Source organism: Leptonychotes weddellii, chromosome 8 (genome assembly GCF_054177405.1).
Source record: "Leptonychotes weddellii isolate Sample4059 chromosome 8, ASM5417740v2, whole genome shotgun sequence".
Lineage (NCBI taxonomy): Eukaryota > Metazoa > Chordata > Mammalia > Carnivora > Phocidae > Leptonychotes > Leptonychotes weddellii.
Window position 1 is genome coordinate 38,436,146 of NC_138376.1, and position 13,102 is coordinate 38,449,247.

Sequence of the window (13,102 nt, forward strand, 5' to 3'; positions counted from 1 at the left end):
TCTCAAATAAATAAATAAAAAATCTTAAAAAAAAAAAAACCCTCAGCCTTTTTTTGTCCACATAAAGAACTTCAATCTAACTTTTCATTATCTTTCTTAGCTCCTTTATAGGTGCAGAATTACAAAGCACATCATCTAGTGAAGACCTGACTGATCTCATTCGTTATCACACTACCTCTTCCCCCATCCAAGCTAGCAAGGTACCTGAATATAATAAGTGATCAATTACTGTTGTTTAAAGAATGGATGATTATCATACAATACAAGAGGATTAGATTTCATATAAAATTGAGTTCAGTATCAGTAATATTACTTTTAATTCTACACCAAATTTATCATTTGGATGTAAAGCAGTGGTTCCTATAACTAGGGGTGTTTTTGTACACGTGTGTGTGCGTGTGACACACCAAGGACATTTGGCAATTTTCGTTTTTCACAATTAGGGGAAGGTTGTTATTGGCATCTAATAAGTAGAGGCTGGGGATGCTTCTAAACGCCCTAAGAACAGCCACCACACACACACACACACAGAGCAGAAAACTATCCAGTGCAAAGTAAGCAACAGTGCAAAATTGAGGAACCCTAATATAAAGATACTGAAGTAAAGGGACCCTAGAAAGACTTCAGTCACCTTGACTTCAGTCCTGAAAGTGTGTGTCCTCTGCTTAGTGCTCAAGCTCACTGCACTGAGCCCAGAGCTACTGCCTGATGCTCCCCAGACAGCACAGGCACCCTCTTATGCCCCCAATCATCTTACAATCAGAATATGACAGATGCAACAGACTGTGTTATGAGCCCATGAGATAAGGTGCCTGCCAGACCTGCCACATCTTCTGAGGCAGTTTAGTATATTCAGAAGAGTGTGTTCTATGACAGAGCTGGGGTGGAATCCCCATGCTACCACTTTTTTAGCTAAAGAGACTTGAGCGAATCACTGAAGGTTTCTGAGTCACAGTTTCGATAAAATGGGGATAACTCCAAGATTCCAGGGAGCGTGAAAAATAAAGTTATAAAGTGCCTGGCACATAGTGCATATTTGAAAACAAAAATAAGGCAGTGTATCATTTCGTATGACTCTGATTTTAAAACATTCACACTGTTTTAGACACATTGGTACTTGTATTCACACCACAATAAGGACTAGCTCTCTAAAAATGTATATAGATTATATACATTTTATACACACACTACTCACTGTAGTCGATTTTATTACCCAAAGTACTTGCCACCCCTCCTCAAGGGACGATTATACATCCCACCTCACTGATGTCATAGGAAATCAAGTGATGTGTAAGTGGAAAGGATGAAAACCACTTCCAAGGTTCTGCCATATTGTATCCTCTCTGTCACAAGGATAGGCTGTGTCTCTCTGAGACTCTGTTCTTCCCACTTAAGATTTGTAATGAAGTCAATACGAAGCCATTGTCAATCCACAAGACCTGCACTGAGAGCAAGAAATAAACCTTTGGTAAGTATCTGAGGTTTAGGGATTTTTCTTTCCCATAATGTTAATTTGGCTAGGCTGAATGGAACTGCCACCAATTACTCAATCAGAAATATAAAACTCTCTTCTAGCCTAGAAAATCCGGTACCACGTAGGTGACAGTTTACTGGGGGACTAAATGCTAAATGCTAAAAAGGACAAGATGTAAAGTCTTCTCAGCCTAGAGTGAATTGTAAGCTCCATGAATTGGAATAGAAAGAATGCCTTGGTACCGAAGGCTTGACTATTAAAGCCAGAATTTGAATTGGCGTGCGACATGTCTTTCATTACTTGCTCAAAACTTTGCTCTTCCACCTTCTCCAAACTTAGCCTGGCCCTTGGCAAGTCCTTGTGAATCTTAAATGGACTTCATTTTATGGAGTGATTCAAAAAGTTGAAATGACCAAAATCAATTTACTATACAGAACCACATGTGCATAATGTGTCTGCTTCCAAATATCTGTTAATACGTAATTCTCTCAACAGCCTGATTATTAGATTTTCCTCCAAACTTCACCTATTTCTACGAGAGTTGTAATTGGTTAACAACTTCTTTTAAGGACTCATGACTGCTTCTCAGAAAATGTCACTACATGACGAGCAAGTCCACAACATGGTGAGAAAAAAATAAGTTTGTAGATGCCCTTTTTCCCTACTCTATTGAAAAAAAAAAAGAAGAAAAAATCATTTTCCTCTCTGCCAACTGATTATGCAGCCACGTTGTTTGAAAGCTTGCATAATTTACATTAGCATGCTTAAGATCTCAGGTGACTATGCCTTTGAGACCTGCATGTTAACCCCCGTGGGCCGGTTTGATATTCCTCCCAATATCTGACCCTTTTTTCCTTGTTAATTACAGGCAGACGTCCCTGGTCTGGCCCTGGATCTGCACCTGTTTCCCATCTTTGAGCAGCTGCTAATTAGGCTGAAAATAGCGGGGCTGGGCAGTGCAGGCCACACATGCCTCATCAGGCTATTGATCAGGCTGGCATACCACACGGGCAGTAATGGAGTCTGTACAACCCAATTCCAAAATAAAAGCCATTCCTGGAGTTGCATGTTTGAATCCAAGCATACTCCAGGCTCTACGCCAAATATAAAACATGGGAAAAGAAGAGACACTTAAGTTTCAAAATAAAACTTTTTTCTTTGAAATGACAAGTATGACCTTAAGTACTTACTATTTACTTCTCAATTGATTCTTTTATTTTGGAGTAAGAAAAAAAAAAAACTTCTTTTAGGGACAAGACATGTATATTTATACGGAAATAATTTAAACGGTATATTACATGGATACATTTATATGTGGCCATATACAATTTCTGTGTATCCATATACAGTTATATGTTTGTACACTACCCAAGCAAAATCCTTATTCTGCATTCTCATTCGGCCTTGTGCATAACGCTGTTTATGTAGAGTTTTGCCCTTTGTCGTGATTTATGGTTTGGGTCACTATGAACATGTAAAACACTGATTATCAAAGGGGACACTACCGCTATCTATGGGTAGTTTTGGAAACAGGTAGGGGTGTTTTGAGATTGTCACAATGCTTATGATTCCCCCAAGAACCTTCAGGCTCTCCCTCTTCCCAAAGCAAAATGAATGCACCAATTCTGATCCTCATGTCTTCCTACTATACCATCAAGAGGAAGACTTAGAGTCACCTCACTTAGAGCCCTTAGGAGAGAGAGGAGGACTTTCTTTCCAAGCGACCTCATCTAACTCTTGGATTATGTGCCCACACCTGAACTGATTGATCATTGTAGTCAGGGCTGTACTGATGGGCTCTGCTGATTGCATTATTCCAATCAGGACACATCCTTAGGGCAAGATGTGGTCTATTACCATACAATCTTACTGTCAAGAGTGAAAAAAGGGCAGTTTCCCAAAGGAAATTTTTACCAAAAAAGGTTGTTTGGATGCTGACTGGCAAAACCAACAGATGTTCATTGTGAAGACTTTCCCCTAATTGGATTGATGATTGTTTATGTTTCATGTTTTAATAAAACCTTGAAAACATCAAAAAAGTACATAACTCACTCTATAAAAACAAAACACATCTCTACATTTCAAATAAAAACAAGCTCAAATTCTTTTTGCAATTTAAATGCGTATCAAATTCAAAGCATTTCTCCATGTTTGACTTCTTATTAGCAGAAGATAAATAATGGTGATTTGTGAGTTTTTTTCTTTAAATATACAGGAATGAATTATTTTTTGTGCCATATTCCACATTTTTTGCCTATTTTTGAAATTCCCCTATAAAATCAAATCATATTGAATATTTCAGAGTACCTCTTTAGAATTTGAATGAAAATTCTTGTTGCAAAGCCACATTTGGAAAAAGACAGTTGTTCTTTATAAAATGGAATAATGAACAATTTGCAACAAATACTTTGAAAAATTCATGCTTATAAAATTTATTAAGACTGGCATGTGTGGGTGGCTCAGTCGGTTGAGCGTCCAACTAGTGATTTTAGCACATGGGTCCCAAGATCAAGCCCCATGTTGGGCTCTGCACTCAGCGGGGAATCTGCCTGGGATTCTCTCCCTCTGCGCCTTCCCCCACTGGTGCTCGAGTGTGCTGTCTCTCTCTCTCTCTCTCAAATAAATAAATAAAGCTTTAAAAAAAATTATAAAGACCTTTTTCTGTAGGGAGGAGTGGGTTTTCCAAATCTGTGGTTGAATTTCTTCTCACTATTGTTCTTCTAGTTCTTGAATTCATAATAGGCACAGAGAATATAGTAATAAATATTTGCAGTCTCTTCCAGTGGTCTCAGCTTTGTGCCATCTTCTTCACTGCCCTTAACTTCTTACTCTCTGTTTGGAAGACACTGCTCCAGATCTTGTCTCTCCAATCAGGGAAATAGCCCTATGCCTGTCAATTCACACCAAATATGTTTATGAGGAAGACGGGGAAGAGGTATCCTGTAACTTCATAGCTTTGGAGTCCCTGATGCAGCCTGGCTAAATCACCTGTTAGTCTAGCTAATGGTGCCACTATCTACTTAGTTACCATGACAGAAACTGTGTTGAGTTTCTTGTGTGCCCCCTACTTCCTCATCCCAGATATATGTTCAGTCTTCAAGTCTGGTTACTTACTTCATGTCTCTTATGTCTCCATTTCTGCTACCGCACTTGGTACTGAGCCTCCTAATTCGTCCTCCTGCAGACAGGCTTCATTTCTAGCATTATTACTACAAAATGCCTTCCACTTTTTGTCTATAGTTAAATCTGTAAAGTACAAATTTGAGTATAATAACCCACCACGTTAATCCCTTCCAGAGCACGACAAAGCTGGAGGATAAAGCTCAACAGTCCCTGATCATTTTCAGTTCCCACCATACTGATCCCTTTCCAAGGACAAAAACATTTTAAATTGTAGCATTTTAGAACTACACACGGTTTCTCCCAGAAAGACTCTATCTGTTATACCTTTTGGTCTTTGCTGTTTCTTCTGTCTGCAGTGCCCTCAACCTTACCATCTTATACCCCTCCTCCATTATATGATTCAAGGTGACCAAATGGGTACAGCTTTCCTTGATTCTTCCAGGCAGATTCCAGAAATTTTTCTTTGTATATTTTTGTGTTATACCAGTTATGAGATTGTGTCATACTTCCTTACTTTGCTTATCCATTTTTAAATTAAACTATACACTTGGAGGTAAATCCTGTCTTTTTTTTCTTTCTTTTTTCTTCTTTAACATATTTTCAGAACACAGCACTATAAGTACAATGTAAACACTTGATAAAAACTGCTGGGATGGAGCAATGGATAGAAAGCTGGATGTTGCACCAAGTACACATTTTTCTACCTAGCTTACTCTGTAAGTCAGCCCATATGTATCCTCATCTCAACCACCTCACCTTGTTTTCACCTTTCTCTATCACACACAACCTCTGTGCAGTCAGGAAAGCCACAATGCACCTTACTAAGAATTTATGCTACGTTACTTCATGTTACTTAGCTTTATGTTATGGCTTATGATTTCTACTTTATGCTTTGGCTTATAGTGGTCTCCCAGGCTACAGTGCCCACTGTCCCTAACTGTGCCCCCACATTGAAAATAACAATGGTATTCAAGCCCCAAACGAAGTGCTACCTCTTGTATAAAGTCATCCACCAGCCACCAAATCCTTAGCAGTGGTTTTCTTTTAGAAGTGGTCAGTCCTGAAAGAACAAATCAATGATATCAATAGTTAAACTACACAAGTAAGAGAAATCTTAGGTCAAGATTTCTTTTTACTCCTCCCGGATGCAGGTTAGTTTGTCGCCAATAATATTGTCCTTCTTCTCTAATACCACCTAATTGTCTGCATGGCTCTATTGTATCATAATGACCATTTTATGTGTCTATTTCTTTCCCTTCCTGTACGAACCCTAAATTGGGAGCCCCAAGAAATCAGGAACTATGCTTCTTTATATTGACAGATTGCTACACAATACCTAATACATAGTAAATTAATCAATTCTCTAACAAAATAAATGAATGTACTGACCACTCTTTATAAGGCATAATGGTCTGTTAAGCAGGAATTGTTTTGCTAATTTGTCCTAATATCACTGATACCTAGCATAGAGCCTGCCATACAGTGAGCTGAATGGATAATTGTCAAATGAATGGGAAAATTACACGTATCAAGAAGTAGCTAGCCGTAAATGTTTCCCATATTTTTGGGGCCTCAGGCCTACCACATTCAGTCAGGAAAGTAATTAACTTAATACTAATATCACTAACAGCTTCCACATATATACACATATACATAGAGATGGTACATGAAATGGCGAGCACAGACAGGATCACCCTAGGAGAGTAACAAGGCCTGATCACGCAAACATTTCACTATTACAAATTCAACTGTGTATGATTTGCAAAACAGAAACAGATCACAATTTAGTAAGTACAGCGACTCCACCTGCCAATCCAAAAGAAATATACCCTCCTTCAGTCTCAATCCCCATATTCCTGAGCTGTGATAGACATCTTGCCTTGTTAAAAAGGATGCTCATCTTTAAAATTATTTACGTGTCATACAGCATGGTCCTTAAGGGTAAACCACTACTCATCTGAGCCTCAGTCAGAATTAGAGCTTCAGTATTGGAGGAAACGATAATATATGCTATATTGGCTTCCAGTGTGCCACCTTCTTAGGAAATTTTCATGGGTAACTGACCAAGAAGCAGTTTTTGTCTGAACGCTGCAGAATACGTTATTCTGTTGTATAGAGTAAGAAGCACAGGGCTCCAAGGACAGAACTGTGAAGTGCGCTGAGAAAGAGAAGCCATCGGAGACAGGAAAAATAATCAGAGGATTATGAGGAATGACTTTCAAATTCAGCAGAGATCTAGTGAGTATATAAGATCACCAAATCTTATTCAAAGCAAAGTTCTGACTAGCCTTGTTAATGGTAGTAGAAGTAAAACCACAGAGTATTTTTGTTCTTCAATAATGGAAACATGAGACTAAAATATATATACATATATATTATGATATATATAATATTATAATGTAATATATATGAAATAAAGAGTATTTCCATTAATATCCTACTTTGACAATTAATAGAAGTAGAACAATTTCTGTCTGGGGGGGGAAAAAAAACCCTGTTTTGAATATGTCAAGCCAGGAATGAGATCAGCACAAAGAGACATAAGGCAGTTTCAAGGGTATATGGAAGAAAACTGACACGAGGACAGTTGAGAGCTGGGAAATAAAATTGTAACGAGAAACAGCAACTGTTTCTCAGTACCTAACTCAGTACCCAACTTGGTACTGAGAAAAGGTCTGGAGAATTCATGGTGAAAGGGAACCTAGAACTTAGGGGGTTGGAAGTAAAAGTATCTTTTTTTTTTTTTAAGATTTTTTATTTATTTATCTGAGAGAGAGAATGGGAGACAGAGAGCATGAGAGGGGGAGGATCAGAGGGAGAAGCAGACTCCCCGCTGAGCAGGGAGTCCGATGCGGGACTCGATCCCGGGACTCCAGGATCATGACCTGAGCTGAAGGCAGTTGCTTAACCAACTGAGCCACCCAGGCGCCCCGGAAGTAAAAAGATCTTTTAAAAAAATTCTGCGCAGTCATGCCTGGAGCCTAGAAAATGAGTTAGGATTGCTAAAAAGTTAAGCCCAGATCAAACCAGGAGGCAACATCCTTATAAAGAATTTTTCCAGCCATTAGAAGAACTCTTGGATATCCTGGACTCACAGGAAAAAAGGAAACAAGAAAAAAAAAGTGAAGGAGAAAGTTGAACTCAAACAGTGTTGCTTTCTTACCCTCAGTCTTGAGGAAATTGGTGCCTAAGCTGAAAGTGCCCTGAAGGCGGCTTTAACTTACCTGACCAGTCCTCACCCCAGGGACTGCCTCAGGTCCTGCTGACCTAGGCGACCGTTTGAGAGTCAACCTTCCATGCAACTCAAATGTTCTTGAAGAAGCCCTCCTGTGTATTAAAGTGGATAGCGTTGTTTTCCTCTCTCTCAGCTTGCTTTTCTCTCACAGTTGTTTGTTCTTTAATGGCTATGACTCGGTTTGTGCTGCTGACAAATGTAGCTCCTCGAGAGAGTGAATTAAGGCAAGACTGTGGTACTTGGTATTTCCCTCCTGGGGCGGGAACAGGTGCCTCTCTGTTTTTCATTTGCATGGTGATATTTTGCAAGACTCCAGCTTTCTAAGTTGTCAAATTGACCCTGTATGTTCACTGAAATCAGAATTCCAATTAATAGGACAGTTGTTATTTTTTTCAAGAGCCAATACGATTGAGGATGTTGGGGTCAGTTTGGTTGGCTGGTTAGCAGAGAAGTAGAATGGAAGGGGAACGGGGAAAAAGGATTCAGAGAAGAGAATTTGCCTGGGAGAATCTGTTTTAGAAACCCCAACCCCTGAAATGTAGACTGACCCCCTTGCACATTTCCACAACACTAAGCACTCTGCCATGAATTATTTCTATAATACTTATTGGAAGAAGAGGCAACATTTATATGTCTAACACAGTAATAGGCATTCTTGGGGGAGGGAGCTGTAAGAATCCAAAAACATGATATAAGGACCACAAAATCTTTAAAATGTAGACATTATATAAAAGGTAAATTCCATGATGCAATCCACTTCAGTTTAGCTGGAAAAACAACACAGCCTACTAGAACAGCTAGGGTTCATTTCCTGTGTGCATCAGTTATCTTGTCCCTGTTCTGAGGGAACAACAGGTCAGTGCCCCCCGGCCTCTGAACCAGAACTCCCGGAGCTACCTGGGGCCGGTGGTCCCCAGAGCAGGGAGCGGGGCGGCAGGGGGGCGGCTGACCAGGGCGGTGGTGCAGCAGGCCGGCCTGTGCACTCTCCATGGGGCTGGCCCGCGGTGCCCCGTGGGCTCTAAGACAGCAAATTCTGTATTCATCAGAATATCTCCACTGCAGCCCACAGGGCACACGGATCTTCAGTGGGACTTGGAATTCCCGGGAATTGCCTTTGTGAAATGCTGGCCAAAATTTCCCTGAATTCCATCTCTTAGTTTTCCATGGGAACATCAAGAAACCATGAACAACTTTAGTTAATACAGAGCTTGACTGCCATTTCCTCCTTGAAGGCTTTACTGCCAAGCACAGTCTGGACCAAAAAAATTAATGAAGTTTCATCTTCTGATGATAAGGATGCCTTCTGTGTTGTAGACCTGGGAGACATTCTAAAGAAACATCTGAGATGGTTAAAAGCTCTTCCTCAGGTCACCCCCTTTGATGCAGTCGAATGCAATGATAACAGAACCACAGTGAAGACCCTAGCTGCCATTGGGACAGGATTTGACTTTACCAGCAAGACTGAAACACCATGGGCACTGAGTCTCCGGGTGCCTCCAGAGACGATTATCTATGCAAATCCAAACAGGTGTCTCAGATTAAGTACGCTGTTAATAATGCAGTCCAGATGATAACTTTTGATTGTGAAGTCCGACTGATCAAAGTTGCCAGGGCACACCCAAAGGCGAACTTGATTTTGCAGATCACCACTAATGATTTCAAAGCAGTCTGCCGCCTCAGTGTTGAATTTGGTGCCACACTCAAAACCAGCAGTCTTCTTTTGGGGCAAAAGAGCTATATCCTGATGTCATCAGTGTCAGCTCCCATGTAGGAAGTGGCTATACTGAGACCTTCAGGCACACCATCTCTGATACTGGCTGTGTCTTTGACTTGGGAGCTGAGGTTGGCTTCAGCATAGTATCTGCTTGATATAAATGGTGGCTTTCTTGGATCTGAAGATGTAAAGCTTAAATTTGAAGAGATCACCAGTGTTACTAACCCAGCACTGGACAAGTATTTTCCAGCAAGCTCGGGAGTGAGAATCATAGCTGAGCCCAGCAGATAACTCCAAGCTTTCACGCTTGCATTTAATATCATTGCCAAAAAAAATCGTACTAAAGGAATAGACAGGCTCTAATGATGAAGATGAGTCTAGTGAACAAACCTTTAGGTATTACGTGAATGATGGGGTATATGGATCATTTAATTGCATCATTTATGATCATGCACACATGAAGCCCCTCATGCAGAAGAGACCCAAACCAGATTAGAAGCATTATTCAATCAGCATATGGGAACCAACATGTGACTGCTTTAATTGCATTGTTGAGCACTGTGACTTGCTCAAGATGCATGTGGGTGATTGGACGCTCTTTGGAAACATGGGTGCTTACACTGTTGCCACTGCTTCTACTTTCAAAGGGTTCCAGGGGCCGACGATCTCCTATGTGACGTTGGGACCAACATGGCAGCTGATGCAGCAGATCCAGAACCACGACTTCCTGCTGGAAGGAGAGGAGTAGGACGTCAGCACTCTGCCTGTGTCCTGTGTTCCCACTGAGAGAGCAGGATGAAGTGGGATGAAGTGTCCCCTGCTGCCTGTGCTTCAGCTATCATCATCGTGTGATACCCGTTAACTTCGAGTTTAGCTTGAATTATGGGATTTGGGGGGGGACCGTTTAACTTAAGTACTGCTAGTTTTTTTTGAACTGTCTTTGTAAGTGGGGTTGGCAGATGCAACAATATGGAACACTAGGAGATGGGACCATTTATCTGTGTTCCTATGGGAACTATTTGAATATTTGTTTTATATGGATTTTTATTCACTTTTCAAACATGCTACCAGAGTGCCACTCAGCTGCTGAGGGAGCATTTGTAGCTTGTACATTGGCAGAATGGGCCATGAGCTTAGTGTTTTGACCTGTTTTTAAAAATAAAGTATCTTGAGGGTGCCTGGGTGGCTCAGATGGTTAAGCGTCTGCCTTTGGCTCAGGTCATGATCCCAGGGTCCTGGGATCGCGTCCCGCATCAGGCTCCCTGCTCCTTGGGAGCCTGCTTCTCCTTTTGCCTCTCTCTCTCTCTCTGTCTCTCATAAATAAATAAATAAATCTTAAAAAAATAAACAAAATCAAGTATCTTGAAATAAAAAAAAAAAACTTAGAACAGCACATATATATTCATGTACTTTTGCCTGTAAGTGTGAGATAAATACAAATTTATCTTCTGCTAAAAAAGAAAACAAGCAAAATATATTTCCAAATGAGTGAGTGCAGAGTGAGATCTTTCACTATACATCAGGTGACCACATGCCCTAGTGAGCCTGGGACTGCCTCAACTTACTCTTGCTCCCCAGCATAATTATACATAGAGCTCCTCTCACCCTCTATAAGGTATTGTAGTTTGGACAATAAATTACTTGCTGGTCCTATAAAATAAGCCATGTTTGAATGACTGTAGACAGGGGGGAGGAGTTAAGATGGCAGAAGAGTAGGGGTCCCTAAGTTTGTCTCGTCCTTCAAATACAACTAGATAGTTATTAAATCATTCTATATGGCTGTAGACATCAAAACTTCCCAAATAAAAGTACAATTTGGGCTCATTATCTTTAATCTTATATAGTTTCTGTGAAAGTTAAAATTCAATAAGGTCCAACTATATCCTCTATCCAGTTTAAGTCCTTGCGAAGTTTTTATAGACTTAAATTATAACCATTTCACTTTTAAGAAAACAGAAAAGCCTCTGAGGCACCTGGGTGGCTCTTGGTTTTGGCTCAGGTAGCGATCTCAGGATTGTGAGATGGAGCCCCCCATCCAGCTCCACGCTCTGCATGGAGTCTGCTTGAGATTCTCTCCCTCTGCCCCTCCCCCATTTGTGCATGTTCTCTTTCTCTCTCTCTATCTCTCTAAAATAAAATAAATAAATAAAATCTTAAGAAAAAACAGAAAAGGGAGCCTGGGTGGCTCAGATGGTTAAGCATCTGCCTTCAGCTCAGGTCATGATCCCGTGGTCCTGGGATCGAGCCCCGCATCGGGTTCCCTGCTCTGCAGGAAGCCTGCTTCTCCCTTTCCTGCTCTCCCTGCTTCTGTTCTCTCTCTGGCTGTCTCTCTCTCTGTCAAATAAATAAAATCTTTAAAAAAAAAAAAAAGAAAAGAAAAAACAGAAAAGATTGTACACAGTCAATGTGGAGAAATCAGGACCCTTGTACATGATGGTGGGGATGAAAAATGGTGAAGCTGCTTTGGAATATAGTCTGGCAATTCCTCAAATAATTAAACAAACTTACCATGTGACCCAGCATGTCATACCTAGGTATCTAGCCAAAAGAAGTGAAAACAGGTGCCTGGATCGTTCAATGTGTTGAGCGTCCAACTCATGGTTTCAGCTCAGGTCATGATCTCAGGGTTGTGAGATCAAGCCCTATGTCAGGCTCCACATTCAGTGGAGAGTCTGCTTGAGATTCTCTCTCTCCCCCTCCCTTGGCCCCTCCCCCGCTCTCACGTGCACTCTCTCTCTCTCTCTCAAATAAATAAGTCTTCATTTTTTTTAAGATTTTGTCAGAGAGAGAAAGCACAAACAGGGGGAGCAGCAGGCAGAGGGAGAGGGAGAAGCAGGCTCACCGAGCAGGGAGCCCGATGTGGGGGCTCGATCCCAGGACCCTGGGATCATGACCTGAGCTGAAGGCAGACGCTTAATGACTGAGCCACCCAGGTGCCCCGTAAATAAATCTTTAAAAAAAAAAAAAAGTGAAAACCTATTTCCACAGAGAAAATAGCAGCATTATTCATAATAACCAAAAGGAAACAATTCATCAACTGATGAATGGATAAACAAAATGTTGTATATCCATACAGTGGCATATTATTAAGCCATAAAAAGGAACAAAGTACTGATACATGCTAAAACATGGATAGTCTTGGGCGCCTGGGTGGCTCAGATGGTTGGGCGTCTGCCTTCGGCTCAGGTCATGATCCCAGGGTCCTGGGATCGAGTCCCACATCGGGCTCCCTGCTCCTTGGGAGCCTGCTTCTCCCTCTGCCTCTCTCTCTGTCTCTCATGAATAAATAAATAAAATCTTTAAAAAAAAAAAAAACATGGATAGTCTTAAAAACAATGCTAAATGAAAGAAACTAGTCTCAAAAGACCTCTAATTGTATCATTCCATGCACGTGAAATATCTAGAAAAGGCAAATCTATAGAAAAGAAAGATTAGTAGTTGCTTAGTGCTGGGGGTGTGATGGGATATAGTGGAGTATCAGATAAAGGGTTTGGGGTTTCTTTCTGAAATAATGAAATGTTCTAAAGTTGTGAAGTTTGCATACATCTGTGAATAT

The 13,102-nt window shown here is 40.8% G+C and overlaps 1 pseudogene; it reads left to right on the plus strand.

Moving 5' to 3' along the window:
• LOC102733343 (ornithine decarboxylase pseudogene) overlaps positions 1–10,345 on the plus strand; it is a 29,452-nt pseudogene extending 19,107 nt beyond the window's left edge.
• Positions 10,346–13,102: the final 2,757 nt, after the last annotated feature.